General features: G+C 50.2%; 1 protein-coding gene across 9 annotated transcripts in view; it reads right to left on the minus strand.

Annotated features, from left to right (window-relative positions):
• The window catches only part of SLC14A1 (solute carrier family 14 member 1 (Kidd blood group)), a 118,369-nt gene that overhangs the window by 32,892 nt on the left and 65,904 nt on the right, over window positions 1-19,573 (minus strand). For 3 of the 9 annotated variants that reach the window (XM_081801307.1, XM_081801306.1, XM_081801299.1), the window contains exons 1-2: window positions 15,845-16,009; window positions 14,943-15,040 (exon numbers count right to left, since the gene is read on the minus strand). The exons of 1 other annotated variant lie outside the window; for it this stretch is intronic. The gene's annotated coding sequence lies outside the window, so the exon portion shown is untranslated. Of the gene's footprint in view, window positions 1-14,942; window positions 15,099-15,844; window positions 16,010-19,573 lie in introns of those variants that run through there. 5 more of the 9 variants (XM_081801300.1, XM_081801310.1, XM_081801314.1 and 2 more) reach the window with 5 other exon arrangements.

The raw sequence follows: 19,573 nt of genomic DNA on the forward strand, positions 1-19,573 counted from the left end.
CCGGAGAGCAGAGGGGCAATTGGACACCCAATGGGTGCATACATGAGTTCGCAGGTGTTTTTAAACCCTTGTTGATAATTTAATGACCTTTTTCTCAGTTTTTGCTATCACTTATGGCATATCTTTTGCCGAGTGTTTTGGCCCTGATGTTGTTTTCCTCCCCCCCACCCCAAATCTCCCCCCAACACTTACCCTCGTGTGTGCCCCTGTCCTCTGCAGGCTCTCTGAGCTCATCTGCCAGCCCTCCGTCTGGCGCGATCACAACTGAACGTGTGCAGAGCCCCCAGAAAGTTCTCTCTCTCCCCCTCCCTATCTGCTCTGGCCACGTGCTCACACTGAGCTTCTAGTCCTCCACTTTCCCAGCAGACTGCTGTCTAGGCCGCACTCCGGGGAACTGACAGCAATTTAGGTCCCTGTTCCCCACTAGACAGGCGACTGTACCCCCTGGCCCCACCACAGCTCTGCTATCAGATTTATTTATTTATTTTTTAAATGTTTTATTTATTTATTCATGAGAGTCGGAGAGAGAGAGAGAGAGAGGCAGAGGCAGAGGGAGAAGCAGGCTCCCCACGCAGCAGGGAGCCCGACGCGGGGCTCGATCCCAGGACCCGGGGATCATGACCTGAGCCGAAGGCAGTCGCTTAACCATCTGATCTGCTATTGGCTTTTATTAAAAACACGTTTTATGCCACACCATCCCACCTGGGTTAGAAGATACTAGACGATAAGGTCAGGATCGAATAGTTGTCTTTATTCACAACAGATCTCTTTCCAGAACGGCTTTGAGGAACTTCATAAAATACATGTAAGAGGAGATAAGAGCTAGTTGAAGAAAACAGTGAAGAAGGAGAGCCAAGTGATGGGTAATGTCATGATTTCAGTATTTTTTTCCCCTACGGCTTGCATTTGTAAGTGTTTCTAAATTGTTGTTTCACTCAGAAACTCTTCCAGCACCAGTTCATTTGGACCGCTGCTCGCTCTCAGTTTATCTAGGGGCAGTTTACCTTACACGTAACGTGCACCACGAGCGCAACGGAGCGCCCACACTCAGCAAGTGTGCAGCGAGGACTGCCCCGAGTGTCGCCTGCATCCCGAGCCGGGGCTTCTAAATGGAAGAGAGCACGGGGGAGAAACTCGTTCTCATTCTTGCCTTCCTCTCTTCCTGTCCCCCACAAAGAAAGAGGCCAAGATGGGGAGTCCAGGACACACCATCCCTCTGCAGTGTGCTCTGAGCCCGCAGTGTTTTCGTGTGGTAAACAGTCAGACAAAAGGCCCCAGAGGAGAGTCCAAACTCCCACTGATCCTGGACGGCTCTTGGGGGCACCCTTTGTGGTAGGCGCTCCTTGGATGTAGAGCCACGAGGCCAGTTGGCACACGGCGCGGGTCTGCCCTGCCAGGGGAGCTGCGGGTTGGATGGTGGCAGGAGCCCGGGAGGCGCCTACATTTCTAGCTCTCGAGTGCAGTCATGTGATTATTCAGCTCCATTTAATAGCTGGTTGTTCCTCTTGCACACAACACAAGGGTGAGAGAATCTCCAGCGCCCCCCTCCCCATGACTTCTATCAGATGTCTTCTTTCCATGCATCACCTGATTTCCAGCCTGTTTTTTTTTTTTTTTTAAGATTTATTTATTTATTTTAGGGGCTCCTGGGTGGCTCAGATGGTTAAGTGTCTGCCTTCAGCTCAGATCGTGATCTCAGGGTCCTGGGATCGAGCCCCATGTTGGGCTCCCTGCTCAGCGGAGAGTCTGCTTTTCCCTCTCCCTCTGCTTGTGCTCTCTCTCTCTCTCTCAAAATGAATAAACAAAATCTTAAAAAAAAAAAGGATTTATTTATTTATTTTAGAGAGAGAGAGTGCACGCACAAGCAGAGGGAAGGGCAGAGGGAGAGGAAGAGAGAATCTGAAGCAGATTCGGCACTCAGCGTGGAGCCTGGGTGTGTGTGTGTGTTGGGGGTGGGTGGGGGGCTCAATCTCATGAACCTGAGATCATGACCTGAGCCGAAACCAAGAGTCGGTTGCTTAACCGACTGTGCCACCCAGGTGTCCCCCTTCTTTCCAGTTTTTAACTTAAACTCAGGTCAGGTTAAAGTCCATCATGTAGGTCTCTGGTCTCCACAGCCAGTGCCTAAGGATGTGCAGGTTGTGCACTGCACAAATGCACTATGTCTAAAGTGGTACCATTAACATCCTAGACATTTATGTATTTATTGCAACAAAACTCTTGCAGATGACACTAAAATGTCTTGAGGAAAGGGATGTCCAGATGCCTTTGCATAAGGGGCCATATTGGCTAGTGATGGTCCTGCTGGTGTTTTGTTTCTTCAGTATTAAAAAAAAATTCCCATTGAGAGACAATAGGGAAGGGGTTAGGGGGAGACTCTTTTCAATCTCTTCAGAGTAGACTGAGGAAGGGATTGAAGTGTTGGGGAAAATGAATGTCGGGGAGTGGCATGACCCTGTTTCTCTCTTGAAAGTAATTTAGAACTCATTCAGTTGCTTCCTCATCATTAAAGGCTTAGTGATATTGGCTCCAAGCTTAGGGAGTTGAGCTTTATTTCATAGTTGGGCTGGGAAAAGAAGGTGGGATGGCTTGACACCACCATTGCCAATGGGGAAGTCCTTTCCCCTTTCAGCCAGATTATTTATTTTCTCCCAGCCTGGATCAAGGAACATCTTTGAATAGAGGGCTAATATTCGGTTATGTCATGCAGCTTGTGCGGGTTGGGATGTGCTGATAGGAGTGAAGTCAGAGTTGATTCCTGAATAGGTTGGTTCGCTCTCTACCACCCAAATGCATGACATACTGGATACCCGCCAGCTATACCCGGTGTCAGCCAAGGTCACAGAGTGGACCAGGGGAGCATGGGTGGTTACAGAATAGTCCTTCCTCTTTGTAGAGGAACATCTAAGACATGGCTCAGGCAATGTCATCTTTGAAGACGAGGGGCTGTGGGTTCATAATTAAACCCACACAAGATATTGATGATGAATGAGTTCAACACTGTTGAGTGAGGGAAGAAAATCCAGTAAGAAATTTAAACACCCTGACAAGGGATGAGCAAAGCAATATCCCCATGTGGACTCTTAATCCATCACCCAGAGTTTTGGCTCCTCCTGACTCATGTTTTTGCAGAATCTGGGGTTTACAGAATCTCAGAGAGGGAGTCAACTGCCATGTAAGACTGACCACCATTTCTCAGTAGCTTTTCACCCCCAATATTTTAAAGGGAGAAACTAGCTTTAAATTAATATCTATTACAGCCTTGGAAGGAGAAAAAAGTTACCCGAAGGCAGCTTTATATTAGGTGAAATCCTTCCTCCTATCATTGTCTCTCCCCTCAACCCCAGTGTGAGCCCCATTTTTCTGCTCAACTTGTACTCCAGATTTCCTTGTCCAGGGGACCCACTCATCCTCCTTGTTCCATCCATTCACTCATCTATCCATCATCTAACATACACTGGGATGACTCAGTGATGAATAAGATGTTCTAATTTCAAGGACTTCAGTGTGGTGAGTTTTTCTCTTTCAGAATCTTCTCTCAGCTCCTAAATGCATAGTGCCTCTAGTGTTGGCTGATATTTTCTACTCTTTTCTTACATATTTTTCCCTGGCAATCCCCTCCCTCCCATACCTGTCCCATCCTCCTTCACCCTACTACATTGTTTTGTGTTTAGCTGGTTTCTTGGGCCGAGTCCTGGAGTAGGAATTGAGAGGTACTGGTTCCGATGAGATTGGACTTCATCCATCAGCTACTCAATTGCCTGTTTATTAGAAGGGAAGCTGGACTAACTCTGACTCCCAGTCTTGCCTGCACATTGGAATTACGGGGCGGCGGGGGCGGGGGGACAGGGCTTACAAAATACTGATAGTGGAGAGTCTGATGTAATCAGCTTGAGGTGTGGGAGCTTTAAAAGTCCTCTTGCTGGGCACCTGGGTGGCTCAGATGGTTAAGCGTCTGCCTTCGGCTCAGGTCATGATCCCAGGGTCCTGGGATCGAGTCCCGCATCGGGCTCCCTCCTCGGCAGGGAGCCTGCTTCTCCCCCTCCCACTCCCCCTGCTTGTGCTTTCTCTCTCTGTCAAATAAAAAAAAAAAAAATCTTTAATAAAAAAAAAATAAATAAAAGTCCTCTTGCTGATTCTAACACACCAGCAAGGCTGAGAACCGCGGGACAAATCTAACGTTATTTCCTTACCCTCCAAAACAAGGACGTGTGTCATAGTGAGATCTGCTGGATTTTGGAGTTTGACAGACAAGGATTCAAGTTCCAGCAGCGATCCCACCCTGGGGAAGATTGCTTCACTTTTCCAGACCTTAATTCCATTATGAAATGAATGGAGATCAATAACACCTCCCTTGCCAAATCCAAAGATTAGACAAGATCACGGCACATGATAGGCATTCAGGCAAAGGAGATCTTTGACACTATTCCCATCTAAAACAGTTCCTACCTCTGACTTCCTTCTTTCTGCCAATCTTTGCCTCAGTTCTGAGGCTCAACAAATGCTTGCCCAGTGGGTAATGGGTGGTAGAGCTGACCCTCCGCACTTAGGAAAGATAAGGGAGGGTTTCATTTCATTCACTCTTGTTCATGTTCTCAAGTCTTTAAGGTGTCTGCAAACCAGCAGCCTCGACACCCGTGGGACCTTTTTCAGAAAGGAAGCCCCACGCAGACTTTGGGGGTCAGAATCTGCATTTTAACCAGATCCCCAGGATTTGCATGCATATTAAAGTTTTGGAAGCAGCCTCTCAAGCATCCCTGTCCTTGAGACTTGGTGAAAAGGAATGGATTCAAACCTCCAGAGTGGCAACAGTTTACAAATTCCAATGTCTTGGTTGGAGACTCCATGGAGAGCCCGAGTGAGTCACTGTGGCGTTCCAGGGGGCAGCATGGAGCGCGCTGTCACATGCTGGGCCACGCTGGTGGCAGGCTGCATGCCAGGAGAAGCCTCATCATCCCATTAGACTCCAGCGGGCCCCTCCGGCCGGCCCCACCCTCTACCTGGTGCTGATTATTTCACACAGGCTTGCCAAGTGCCTTCCAGCCCTCAGCCACCATGACAGATTATCACCGGTCACGAGAGGGGGATGCTTGCGTGCCCAGGGGCAGGTTCCTCCTGCCCGGGGAGCCCCCGCAGCGGCACCTGGGGTCCAGCCAGAGGCCTCTGCATCTTGCCCGCCCACAAGACAAACACCCCCACACTGCAGGTGCAACCCCTACCCCTCTGGGGCTTTGGATCTTCCCTGAGCATTTTCCCTGGGAGGCCCCACCACTTGGTTTTCTCTCCGGGATTCCTTGGCCTTTTTGCCCTCAGGCCCCTGCGAGAACTCTCACCCCACCCTGCTATACAAGTCCTTTGGCTAAAAGGCAAACCCACCTGTGTCGAACTGTACTTTGTATGACCCGCCTTATGGCAGTAGATAGTTGACCGCACGTTACAAGGTACACCTCCCAGCCCATTTGCGCTCCCTCCCCTGCGGCAGGGCGGCTAAACCGTCCCCCCATTAAGACTTGTTGTTTTCGGGAAGGTGAGTCTGTGGGCCAGGAGTGCAGGCATTGGCCCACGTCCCCCAGAGCGCTTCTCTTTTCCCTCACAGCCTCGATCACTGATTGTTTGTCATGACATAAGGGTGTGAGCGTTCGCTTCCCTGAGTTTGCCCACTAGACTGCAAGCTTCCTGAGGGCAGGGTCTGGGCGGGTCTTGTTCATTGCTGTAGCCCCAGTTTTGGGCTCAGTGTCTGGTTCATAGGGATCTTCAACAGCTCTTCACTGAGTACGTGGATGAATAAATGGGGGAATGACTCTGTCACTATGGGGACTGGAAGGCCTAGGGTGAGTTCTTGCATGGTACTGAGATACGTGTGTGTGTCTTTGGTGTGAAGGGGATGGGGGTGGATTTCCCCCAAATACGGTCCTCAGAGCAGAGTACAGCATTGTGACTGGGACGTGTGGTCCAGGGGGTAGGGCTCCATCCCTTGTTCATCTGCTCCTGCCACAGGTCAATCAACCACAGGCCCCAAGCAGCCAACACTCAAGCTTACAGGCCAGCCTTTGTGGTCAGAGGCTCTGGCTTCCTCTAAAACGGTCCTAAAACTGGGGAGGGTTGAGCCCCAGCTCCAGGCATGCAGGTTGGCCAGTCCTTGGGGCAAGGAATCATCCTGAGGGGGAGTGAGCAGAAAGGAAGCGTGCATCTTCAGGGCCTTCATGGTGGAGGTGGATGATACGGGACGGTCCCAATCCTAGCTCTCTATGGGGGCTCACCCTAAACCCAGGAGGCCTGGGCTCTTCAAACATTGGGGTGGGGATGTGGTATGGCTGACTCCTTCCCGCTCCACATCCCAGATCTTAGGCTGGAAACTCATGATGCCTTGGCCAGTTTGCAGCCTTCCTGCCGACCTAAGACTCAGAATGTTTTCTCAGGCTATCGGCCGCTCTGAGGCAGTTAGCTGCCATTTATTCACCCCCAATTTCCCACCTTACTGTGGATGAAGGTAAGTCCAGGACTGGAGCAGATGAAACAAAGTGGAAGATAATGCTCAGATCTGGCGTAGCCATAAGACACAGGAGATGTTAGCGTCAGGGTCAAGACCGTATGTGATCAATGGTCCTGCTATGGGCAGAAAGGCACTCTTTCCTCAGCACAGAAGGGATGTGTAAAATCATCATGCAGGCTTCCGGGAGGGACAGGACGCCTGTCAGGTTTAATCAAGAACCAGCAGATTTTAGGGCTCTCTTCCATGATACAAGGTGATGTGCAATGAAGTGCTAACTTGTCAGCAGACACACTTTCAGGCTAGAAGAGTTTAGATAATTCCAGTGGTGTCTGGAGTAGGCAGAGGGAGCTTTACTGAAGATACAGACCTCGTAAGGCCCTTGACCTCTGAGTAGCACTTTTGTGAAGGCGGGAAAAGACAAGGCAGGCTTTCAGGAAGAAAGCTGAGTGTCCGTCCGGAGAAACATGGCACGTCTGTGGGCTGTGAGCAGCCTCCCGATGACATGGGAGGGTGTGTGCTTTGGGTCACAGCCCGCGAGGCCAGCCCCCACTCGGGTGCCCAAGGAACACAGTACTGCATCATGCTTATGCAAGGCATCTGGATTGACCGTGCACTCTGGCATTTGCTTCCCTGTGACAGGATGTACTAACCAGGCATTGAGTTAGTATATCCAAGGGACTTCCAAGGACTCAGCATCAGAAGTACACGTGAGAAAAATACTACATTATCAAAGAAAAGATGGGCCTATGAACCTCTCTGACCATTTAAAATAGCAAAATTATGCTCTAAGCTCTAAATATGGACAATACAAACTGGAGTATATTGGGGATCCCTTGTGTAAAGAATACAAGTAATAACTAGCACACACCGTAAGCAAACAAAAACACAGTTGGATTTGCCTTTTTAAAATTTGGGAGGAGTAAGAAAAATCTGCCTGCTTCCTATTTCCCCTGCATTTATTTGTGATTCTCTGTAATGATAGGAGGTTTCAAACCCTTTCTATTGATCAGAAGCCTCCTTAAGTGTGATGTCTGCTTGAGAACTGCTCCTGGTGAGGATGTTTCTCTCACTGAGAAGCGGTTTTAAAAGCAGAGCTGATTTGGAATTTCTATCTGCTACCCCTCTTCTCCCCATCCAGCTCATATCCCAAGCTCTGACTGCTTTCAAATCAAATAAAAGCTACCAGCAAATAAGAAGTGATAGTTGTCCCTTTAAGAAAGTCACAGAAAAACCTGCCAAGTCATTAGGATTAAAAAAAATTCTTTATAACTTGGAGCTTCTCTGGAAATAGGGGTGTTGGAACAGGTTCTCCAAGGATTTGCCAGCACGAACCCTCTCCAGCTTGGGGGTTTCTTACAGAACCGCTAACAAAGAAGACAGTTTTTCTGCCAGACAAGTCCCAGGCTTACAGGGAGAGGGACGGAGGCATCGGAAGTCACCCCGGGGGCTGGGGGGGTTATGAAGGCAACATTGAGGCCTGAGGGAAAGATGGGGTCTGCTTGATCATTGACCTAGGTTTGCAGATGGTATCAAAAGCCAGACTGAGGAACAGATGCAGCTAAAGTAATAGGAGATCAGGAGCAATGGGAGGTCTGTGGACAGAACAGTGTGATGATTAAAGCAACATTTAGGGAGATTTGCTGGGAGTGGTTCACGGAGCCTGAAGGCCAAAGCTAGGGAGGCTGGCAGGACTTCACAGCGCCTGCCTCAGGCAGTGCTAAGCCGAGAGGGCTGAACATATGAGATAATTTGGGAGGAAAAGGGAGCATGGATAGGCACGGGGAGAAGGGTGAGTGAATAAAAAATGGCGTCAAGTGTTGGTGAGGGAGTGGAGCAACTGGAACTCACGTCCACTGCTGGGAGAGATATACCACCTATAACCACGTAGAGAACTGCCTGGCGGTCTCTGCACACCCTACAGCCCAGCAATTCCTTCCCGGCAATATGCACAGATGAAATACGTGCGTCCACCACACCAAAAGACACACACCACAAAGTTCAACTTCGCACTACTCATAACAGCGCCAAGTGGGGAACAACCCAGTTGCTCATCAGCAGTACAGTGGATAAATAATGATTTATTTGCACAGCAAGAGAATGAGTGCTTTACAACTCCGGGCAATGGTATGAATGCAACTCACAACGTTGAGCCAAAGAAGCCAAGCACAAAAGAGTGCAGGTTGTATCATTCCATTCATACGAGGTTCGAAAACCAGGCTAACCTGAGAGAAGTCTATGTGTCATCCACCAACTGGAAGGGGGCACAAGGAGGACCTCTGGGGTGCTGATGGTGTTCTGTGTCTTGATCTGGCTGCTGGTTACCAGGGTGTGTTAGTTTGTGAACATTCACCAAGCTGTATATTTATGATGTGTGCACTTTGATGTAAGTCTGTTCCTCTTTAATAAATAGTTTTGAAATGACAGGATGAGGTAGAGTAAAGGCAGTTAAGGCCTATTGTGTGACATGGAGTTTGAGATGTCTAGACAGGCAGGTGGAAACGCCCAGCATGCAGTGGGAGAAGCACCACTCTGGTCTGGGCAAGAGTTCAGGGCTGGAGACATAGAATGTGGGGATTGTTTACCCAGGAGTGATGGGGAAGCGGAGAGCCTGGGTTAGCTTCTGGGACAGCGCGGCTGTGAGAACCAGCATCCAGCCCCGTGGGAGGCAGGAAGAGGAAGAGGAGGGAGCAGAGTCCTTCATCAGAAGCCTACTCAGCTGCACTAGGACCCTGTGCTTGGCTCTGCTAGCCATGATCTCTGTCCTTCAGGACTTATATTTTGCTTGGGGTGGGGGGCAGATGCTTCTTCATCCCTTCAGGCAGCATAGTCTTTTAAACGGTCAAGAAACAGAGGACTGGTGAGCTTTAGAGCCAGGTGCCAGCCAGGCCGTCCACCTTGAGGGCACGTGGTGCCTTGGACACTGTGGCCGCCATCAGTGGAGGGCATCAGCCACCAGGCAGGTGGACGGGCCCCGCAGTAGAGCCTTGAAGGTCAGCGTGAGGGGGTGGTAGGCAACCTGCCGTCCAGTACTCCTCCCTAGAATACAGGGGCCTCTCGAGATCAGAGGAATGTGCTGGAATCTGTGCACACACAGCGCAGCCACACAGACGTGTTGTCCCACTGCCTCTCGTGGGCGGCTGGGCTTGTGCTTTTCCCGTAAGCACGTTAGGTCAGAAGATCAGGGTGCCATCCCAAACACCTCTGTGATGCTGGGGGCCAAGGTGATACACCAATCACAGAGCCGGTACATTTCCTCTAATGGAAAACACCAGGGCAATAGGGAGTATCAAACACGCCGACGGGAAACATCAAGACATCTGCAGGAATGCAGAAGAAAAATACATATTATGATATCACACACACACACACACACACACACACACACCAAGGTCCATGAACTCTTAATCATCATGCATGCAAGGGCATGAGGGGCAAAGCAGCTTGTTGGGACAAGTGGACGTCCTTTCATTAAAGCTCCTCTACCTGTTTTCAGGACCTCCCCCTGTAATGGGGTGCTACTCTACCCCTCCCTCCATAACTCTCAGGCTCCTCAGTGGGATGTCACATGGGTGTGTCAGTACCTCTCCGCCCCGTGTAGAAGTGCCCAAGACAAATGGTCCTCATTCCTGCCTCAGTGCCTTTGCTTATGCCTTCTAGAAAGATGTTCTCGAGAGTCAGATGGATTGAAATCTCGGTTCTGGGGCTTCTAGGCATGGTAAGTTGAAGATGTGGGACCAATCCTGTTAGTTCTCTTCAGCTCCCTCTTCTTTCAGATGGGGACGACCCTCTCAGTGGTATCACTGGGGTAATATATGGGAAGTCCCTAGCAGAGACTGGTACAGAGTTGGCAGGCAACCAACAGTAGCTGTTCTCCATCTCACTCCCATTAACCCATACCTGGAATGTCCTTATCATCAACGTGACCTTGTTCTTCAAATGTCACTAGTGGTTTCACTCCATTAGATGGTGTACCTGCCTCCCGGGACCCTGGCTCAGCTCCAAGGCTCAGGAGTGCCCACTATGGGGTTCAGGTTAGTTGAGGGCCCTGACGTTGCTCTGGAAAGGAACACAGTGTCTCCAGATCCTCAGAGTGGATTCCTCAGGGGCGTTTGTCTTCTGTAACTGCTAAAAATGTCTTTGGAAAGCTAACCACTCACATTACGTTAAAAGTAACCACTTGCGTATTTGAAACTTAATAGCTCACTTTTAAAATGGTAAGCTTAAATAGTTAGAAATGCATTTTTAAATACGATCATGGAGTGGCTTCTGGATGTTGCTAATATTCTGTTTCTTGATCATACAAGTAGGTTCATTTATTGGAAATTCATTCATGAAGTGTTCACTTGTGATTTTTTCACTTTTCTGGATATATGTTAAAAATAGATTTGTTGTAGGCTGTCTGAGCTCTGCCACTTGACCTCATGCGGCCCAACATCCTTCTGAGAATCAGTGAGGTAGGGGACAAGACTGAGATCCGGAGACAACCCTGAGTGGAGAGCCTGACTTGGAAGGGGGGGACGGGCTCGGCTTTGGAGATACTCTTGCGCCCTCTGGTGGCTACCTGGGGTATCACAGGCCAAGGAGCGCTTCCCGAGCTTAAGTTCTATGATTCCCATTCTCCGGATGTGTCTACATGTTGAAGGGCACGGAGGTGGGCAGTGAAGATGGGGACGAGGAAGGAAGAAGGGACGGGAAGAGCCATCTTGGTCCTAGGTACCTGTCGGCCTCTTCCCCCTGTCTCTCCACACACAGCTTGGCTCTGTCCTTTAATCCAAGGACAAACAGCGGTTCTCAAGGTTTGATGTGCACAAGAATCACCCCAGAGCTGGGAGTGCGGCTTCTAGGCTTCAGCGCCAGAGTTTCTGACCACGAGGTCTGAAGGGGCCCCAGTGATCTGCATTTTTAAACCCCATCCAGGTGATTCTGATGCAGGTGGTATGGACCACACTTTTAAAAAACCCCACTGTTTGGGCGCCTGGGTGGCTCAGTTGGTTAAGCGACTGCCTTCGGCTCAGGTCATGATCCTCGAGTCCCGGGATCGAGTCCCACATCGGGCTCCCTGCTCAGCAGGGAGTCTGCTTCTCCCTCTCCTGCTACCCCCTCTTGTGCTCTCTCTCTCACTCTCTCTCTCAAATAAATAAATAAAATCTTTAAAAAAAAAACCCCACTGTTTAATATTAATATTAGACGTAGATTAATGTTTACCTAGGGCTGGAGGGGTAAGGGGGAAATGTGGAGTGATTTCTAATGGGTACAGGTTTCTTTGGGGGGCAATGACCATATTCTAAAATCGATGGTGGTGATGTTTGCACAGTTCCCTGGAACTGTATCATTTAAGTGGGTGAGCTATATGGTATGTGAATGGTATCTCAATACAGGTGTTAGAGAAAAATTCCTATAAATTCTTTCCTCCATAGAGGCCGGGGCGGGGGTAATCTCAAGAATTGTGTATGAAAAGAAATCTTTATTTCTAAATTGAGTCTTCACTCTAAAAGAAGAGCTGTTAGCTGCCTGAGCTGAAATGGTGCTAAGGACATAGTTTTTGCAAATATATTCCTGGAGAAAAGACAGGGAAAACAGTTCTCCTTGGACTAAGTCTATTAACATACCCAGTACCATCGAAGGCAGCTTAGCCGAGAGTATTAACGGTACCTCACCTTACAGTTTCCAGAACACGTAAACCCGTGTGACCCTCACAGCAACCCCTGAGGCAGGCAAGCCAGGGATTATCATCTCTGTTTTACTGGTGAGAATACAGGCTCAAGGACAGGAAATATCTGGCTCACGGTCACAATTAGAAAGAAAAGCGACACGGACCGAGGCCTCTGGACTCCACGTCCGTCGGAAGCTCTGTTTATACCACTGTGGCTTCCTTCCATTGTCATGACTGCCCGCACCCACCGGAGGTCTCCAAGCGTTTCACGGTGGTCAAAGCTCTGAGCCTCCTTTGTTTATTTCCTTGGCCAGAAGACCCCAGCCGGGCTGCTTGCTCTCATGGGTCCCTGGTCCGCCGGGCCCGCCCTTAGCAAACTAACATCCGCGAATGATGGGACGATCACAGCCCTCAAGCCCCGCCCCTGCTCCACAGCCTCCCAGGGCAGTCCCGGGGTTCGGGTGTGAATTCCGGCTGTGAGATTTACCCGCCCAGTATCTGCGAAGATGCCGCTTAACTTATTAGATCCCTGGGCATTTGACCTGTAAAATGGGAATGAGACATTCAACCGTGTGGGACTTGCAAGATGTAGCTGAGCTGTCACATGAAGGGCTGGGCTTAAGGCTGTGTCCGTCCCACCCGGTCCTACCCGCCGACATTGCACGGAATCCGAGGTATTCTGCTTGGCTCGCCAGGTTGGAGCAACCTCTTCCCCCTCCGAAAGCTGTCTGGAGCACACAGCTTGGCAGCCGGTTATCTTCCAATGAGTTTTTCTGGTGTCACCTTCTAAGGCACTGTTTGTCAGAGTGTGGTCCTGGATTACAGAATAAGGGTCAGAAAAAGCTGGGGTTCCTTTCGAAAAATCTAGACTTGCGGAATCAAAATCTCTTGGGGGTGAGAAAAATCTCCTGTGGTAGAAAACCTGAAATCTGCATTTTCCATAGGCACTCCCTATAGGTGCTGCATGCCCTCTCCCCCCACTGTATACACAGTAGCTGGTGCCCGCCGAACTGAATTCTAAGCAGGTAGAGACCGGGGGGTTCCAGGGTCTTTGCTCCTACCACGTCACTTAGCACAGTGTTAGTTAGGCACCTAACAGGTAGTTATGTCAGTACTCCTGTGATGGAAAAGAAAACACTGTGCTGAGCTGAGGAGTTCTCAAACCCACCTGCATCAGAAGCATCTGGAAGGCTTGTTCACACAGATCGCTCGTCCCCACCCCCCTGAGTCTCTTGAGTCCGTAGGACCGGGTGGCACCTGAGACTCTGCATTTCCAAGTTTCCCTGGCGATGCAGATGCTGCGCCTCCGGGCACCGCACAACGTGTCTCGGTAAGAGTTGGGCGGGGAGACCAGAAGCACCAGCATCCCTCAGGGACTTGCAGATTGCAGCAGCTCAGACCCCACCTGGGACCTACTGTCCCGGAGCCCGCATTTTAGCAAGTTCTTCAGGAGATCCGGGTGCCCATTCAAATGCACCAGGCGGCACAGCGGAGCTCATTTGGACCTCTCGACTAACCTGGGAGGGGGATGCTTTTTATTCCCATTTCCTAGATGAGGACGTCAAGGCTGGCGGAGAGCGCGCCCGACACAGAGTCACGCAGCGGCCGCGGCCCACGGCGGCGCTGGGATTGGACTCGACTCTGCAGACGCCAGCCCTCAGCCCTGACACTCAGACACGGTTTCCCTCTCTCCAAGGAAGTCTCCCGGCCCCTTCCTTCCTTCAGATAACAGTCCTAGGAGCGCACACAACTGAATCAAGCCGCAAGGACACCCTGTGCGCAGCCATGTGCTTGAGCCCATGCCTGTGCTGGGTTTGCGGGGTCATGAGCTGAGGTCCCGGCCTCAGAATTTGCCACCTCCTTTTGGAAGTAAGACCCCCCCAGGTGAACCTAGCAACACCAGACCACATAAAATTAAGTGTGAAGTTGGACAGTCAATAGCACATTTTATGTTAAAATTAGGGTTTGCCTAAAGAATATGGAGGCTACTAAGAGATTTATGCCAGATTCACGTCCCTGGGTGTCTTCCTGGCTTGTTCCAGACCCTGCACCGCCGAGCCCAGGTGTGCTGGGCCTTCAGAATGGCAGGTGCCACCTCTCTCCGGCTTGCCTCTTGCCTTGGGTGTGCGCCCTTCCCTTGGTGAGGTCCCTTCGTGTATGGAGAGTGTCATGTTGCTGTCCCATGCTGTCACAGGTGACAGAGGGGTTGAAGAGCAGAGGGGGGAGCTATGATGCTGTCTCCATGGGAGAGAGATCTCCCGTCTCCAGCGAGAGCCCAGCACAGAGCCAGCCAGCTACATAATTCACAGGGTCCCGTGCAGACATTATTAAGGACTTTGAGATAGTGACAGAAGAGCATTAAACCAAATGAGAGGGCCATGTAAGTGCACGGGTCCTGCGAGGCTGGAAACGGGAGGGACGGCACAGCACTTGAACTTGCAAATAGCTCGCCTGTCAGGGGTGGGGTGGTCAGTGGAGGAGAGGGAAGGAGGTAGAACTGGAGATAGAAGACAGTGGAGGTGGGAGTGCTGCCTATTTCTGGACATATTAGGGGGTCTACTCTACTGTAACTGTGTCACTCTCTCACTGAGGAGGGGGAACAGGGGGGGAGGGACCAGGAGCGATGGAGTCCACCCCTCTCCACAAGGGGCTCAGTCTATTCCTGTTGAGGTCCTGGGGCTGAGGCCAAGGAGCCAAGGTGGGGACCCCGGAGAGTGGGAAGCTGGTGGCCCAGGAATGGCGCTGGGTCCCCTGGCTCCGGCCCCAGGCTCCCTGTCCTGCCCCCCAGGTCCTCACCTCAGTCTTGGGTCCTGGGCTCTGCCAGTGTCTCTCTGTTCAGCAATCCGATGGGCCGAATATGATGTGATAGCTCTTTTGTGGGGCCGGCACCACAGCTGAAATTTGTCCAGCTCCAGAGGTTAAGAATTGCACGGAAACAGGCCGACTCTGACCCTGGGGGCAGGGACACCCTCCTTTGACAAAATAATGCTGCCTGGGGGTATCTCCCACCTAATAACCCTTTAGAGGATCTTCTGCTGCAGCTTCCCTCATACTTACTATGTTCAAGGGCACTGGCCCGCGGCCCCTCTATACCTTCCACTAGGGAGGCATCCGTCCTTGGCTGCATGCCCTGGGGAGCTTTGAAAACTGTCCTGCCTGTCCCCCGACCCCAAGGTTCTGAGGGAGCTGGTCTGGCTACCAGGATTTTTAATGCCCGGCTGCCTGATTGGCTCACCTCCCGCTCCCACGACTCTCTTTGCCACATGTGCTCAGGCCACACTGGAGGTGACATTCTCTCTCCAACGTTCCAGTGAGTCCTCCTGACTCACACTGACTCCTCAAGAAGCGAGTCCTGGGGAAAGGAGTGAGAACTGCCCCCTGTCCCGGTCCCTATCCCGTCCTGGCCCCACCGGGCAGTTCACAGAGGGGAGGAGCCTCATGCCACCCCTGAAACCCGCCTGTTGTTGGCCCTCTTCCTGTTATGGGACCGCCTGGGCTCCCAGCACCCGCTCTCCCACATTTCTCTGTGTTCTGCTTTTCTCAGCCTTCTTTATCTCTTACCTCAAACATCTACCTGGCCGAGGGAGCGCCTTTTCTAGTCTACCACCTGCCCACCTGTCTGTCCCCCTGCGGCAGCACCCGCTGCTGTCCCTGCCTCCCCACCCCTTCCACTTTCCATCCCCACGGAGGATCCATACCTGCTCACACAGCACCCCTGCAGCTTCTCACCTCGCCTCTCCGCCAGCCAGCGCTGCCCCTGCCGCGGGGCCAGGGAGACCCCTGCCTGAGAACCTCAGGGAGCGGAGGTGTGGCGGGCGACCCAGCTGCTTCAGTGTCTTCCTTTCTAGGGCCCAGGCTCCGTGCCCAGCAGGTTTCCGGGGCCAATGCAAAACCTTGCTTGTCGCTCAGCCTCCTGGGCCAGATGTTTCCTGTTTAGTGAAGGAAAGTAGTCTCCTTTGGGGTGCAGGGCTGGGACCCAACAACACTGAGAAAGAGGCAAACATCACTTCTGAGGATTCTCTCTGCCTCCTGCGCATACCCCTCCCGCCTCCAGGCACCCCGTGCTTCTCACTGCACCCACGTCGGCCCTGCTGCCCCTTATCAAAACCCACTGGGGACTGAGGATGGCGGGGGCTCAACATAGTTGTTTTCCACCCTGGCTGCACACCGGGAGCTTTAAAACTACCGGGCCCCAGGCCCCTGGGGACCTATGTGATCTGGAGTCAGGTGATTCTAATCCAGCCCAGGCAATGATCTCAGAGTCTGGACCTTGACCCAGCAACATCCGTATGATCTGAGAGTTTGCTAGAAGTTCAGATTCTTGGTGTCACCCAAATCTACTAAATCAAAATCTTTGGGGGTGAGGGCCAGGAATCTGTGTTTTAATAAGCACTGCTGATGATTCTTATATGCATAAAAGTTTGCAAACCATGGAATTACTACTAGCAGAGCAAGGGGAAGGGATGACTGGAGGCAGCATCCTATTTCTGAGTTTATACCACTGGTTTTCAAAGCATGGTCCCTGGTCCCCATCATGCCAGAACTTGTTAGAAATGCAAATTCTCAGGCCCTGCCTCAGACCTACTGAATCAGAATCTGGGGGTTGGGCTCTGTTTACCAAGGGCTGTAGGTGATTCTGCTGTGTGTTCAAGTTTGAGGGCTACTGGTCTCCCATCCACCTGCCTCACCTAAGACCATTTCATGATCTGGGTCCAAACCATGGAGACTCTATAAGGAAAGGATGGTGGCAAAGGACATTTGTAGTGGCTTGAATTTATTATCCATCAAATGACGACATGCTTAGGGTTGGATGGTGGGTCTGTTCTGAAGAGTTCCTTCCCTAAACACTATTCAGGGAGTATATGTTGGGAAGTTTTGGAGGCAAGATTCAGGCAGCTGGCCTGCCTGAGATTCTGTGTGTCTGTTATGTGCAGGTGGTTAAATGCAGGAAGCAGATCACAAGATCCAGCCAGTCTGAGCGAACGGGCTCTGTAGAAGGAGGCTGAGTGGGGATAAGAGGTGTTTCCATTCCTCAATCAATTATTTTCCCAGGGCCTCTCGGTGCCCATCTGTGGCTAGTCCTCAGAAGAGACACAAAAAACAAAAACAACTGTGTGTGTGTCTGTAGATGTACTTATATATGTGGGTACATATGTATGATTTCTGCATGAATGCATAAATGTGTGTGTATACATAGGCGGGTTCGTCTCTGTGTGTGTTCATATATGTACGTACTCCCGTGATAGCATGTGTATGTATTATGTATCTCTGTGTAGATACATGTGTGTACGTATGTGTGCATGTGCATAAGTGTGTGTGTGTGTTATATGTGTGGGTTTGTATATTACAACCACTATCCTCGTAGGACTTACAATCTAATTGGAGAAAAGACCCATATTATTGAAGCAGAGAACAATTGTGTCCTAGTAGTGACCGTAAGGGATTAGGAACCAGGGCCTCTGGGGAGCTCATTTTGAGAAAGTTTCCCTAAAACATGTGAGTTAGGAGAGGAAGGAAGAAGGACAGTCCACATGGTGAAATGAGGGGATGCCTTGGTGCACCCCCATTTGGGTCACACCTGAGCTATGTCCAGTGTCCAGCCAGTCTTTTCCTTAGCATCTTAAAGCTAAGAAGAGGTTCTGATCTGGCCCCTCTGGCCTGAACACCCACATTTTAAAGGAAACCTACAAGATGATGTCCAGGCTTTCCTGGGCATTTCTGGTCACTGGGATTGCCTGGGAACTGGGGGTAAGAGTGTGAGACCCTCCCTCCCCCCAGCACCACACATGGATGACTCCTGGTGTGGACCCGTTACATATCAGGGGTTCTTAGCGCTACATCAACACTGCGCTTAGGCGGGCATCATCCTCATTTATAGATGATGCGCTGCAGGCTAGAGATTAACCCCCAGCCAGTAAGGAACAGAGAAGGGCTGCGTTCAAAACCGGCTCTGCTTGACTTCAGAGCTGGGACCTTTCCACACCCAACCTGGTGGACACGTCAGTTAGGTTTGATGACTGTGGGAGGTGAATTTATTATCTCTGAGCTCCCCACTCTTTGTGAACCCAGCTGATAATCTCAACTCCACTGCTTTCATTCTCTACAACAAAATTTCCCTTTCTTTCCACATTTTATCTGAGATTCTAAAACATTTGAAAAGCGGAAATACATAACAAGCTCATTACTGTTGTTACTCTTGGGATTACAATGGTCATCTAATTTGGAGGCAAAGCACAGAATTCTTTTAATATATAAAATTATATTTAATATATAAAATACATATTTTAAATGTTATAGCCTGGCCAGAATGTTTCCAAATGTTGGTGCAGGCAGCATGGAGCACTAGGGGGCTTTGAGGATTGACCGTGCCCCAAGTCTGGGGCTGCTGGGACACTGCCCGCCAGAGGCTCTGATGGGCGGAGGAGAGCACACTCTAAGCCCCACCCAGTTAAGATTTTTTTTTTTTTTTTTTGGCAGAGCTGAGTTACCCGTGTGCTTACTCTTTGCTTGTGATCTTCATCGGCCCAGGAAGGGCGCCTCTCTTGAATATCAAAGTGTGCATGTCTTTTCCTTTTTATACTCCACTGCCTTTTCTCTCTTTTGTTTGTAGGAGTAATTGCAAACCGTGCATTGTTGTTTGACGTGCATGCATTTTTAATTAATGCAAATGATATTGATCATAAATGTCACGTTCTGATTTTTAGTCCAGCACTAGGTTAAGATCTATCCACATTGCTCTGTGGTCCTGGGCAACTACCGGCTGCGGGGGCTGCACGGCGCGCCCCACTCCGCTTTGCCTCCGCCTTCTCCAGATCTCCCACTACGGTGAACGCTGGGACAAACAGCCTTCCTGGTGGCCCACCGTGGAAGCAGGGCATACTTTCCCTGAGCACCGGACACACTTGGGAGGGGAATTTCTAGGTCACAGAGGGTGTGTCTACTTAACATGACTGAATACTGAGGACCTGCTCCCCAAGTGGCTGCCCCCGCCAATGTCCCACCAGCATTTTGTGATTTATGCTTTTTGTGCTTTATGGTGTGATGAAACATGGTCTATGTTGTTGATATTCTAGGGATGCTTGAGAAAAATGTGTTTTCCCTGCTTGGTTTTTTAGGATGGGGGATGTTGAGTGGGAGGGTTTAGAATCTTGTGTGTAAATAATAGCTCACACTTACTAATTCTATTGTTTGTATCTCTGATATCTCTCTGTTCACTTTTTGTTCTCTTGATATATCAGTTTCTGAGGTTTTGGTAAAAGCTACAATTACTGATTTGTTTATTTCTCCCGAAGTTCAGCCAACTGTTGCTTGATGCATTCGAGGTTGTTTATGTAGTATATGTGTTTGTGATAATTATGTACTCTTGTCCTATGTTCCTTTTACATCATTCTTTGTTCTTTTTAAAAAATGTATTTAAACTACACAAA

This window comes from Leptonychotes weddellii, chromosome 13 (assembly GCF_054177405.1).
Source record: "Leptonychotes weddellii isolate Sample4059 chromosome 13, ASM5417740v2, whole genome shotgun sequence".
Taxonomy (NCBI): Eukaryota; Metazoa; Chordata; class Mammalia; order Carnivora; family Phocidae; genus Leptonychotes; species Leptonychotes weddellii.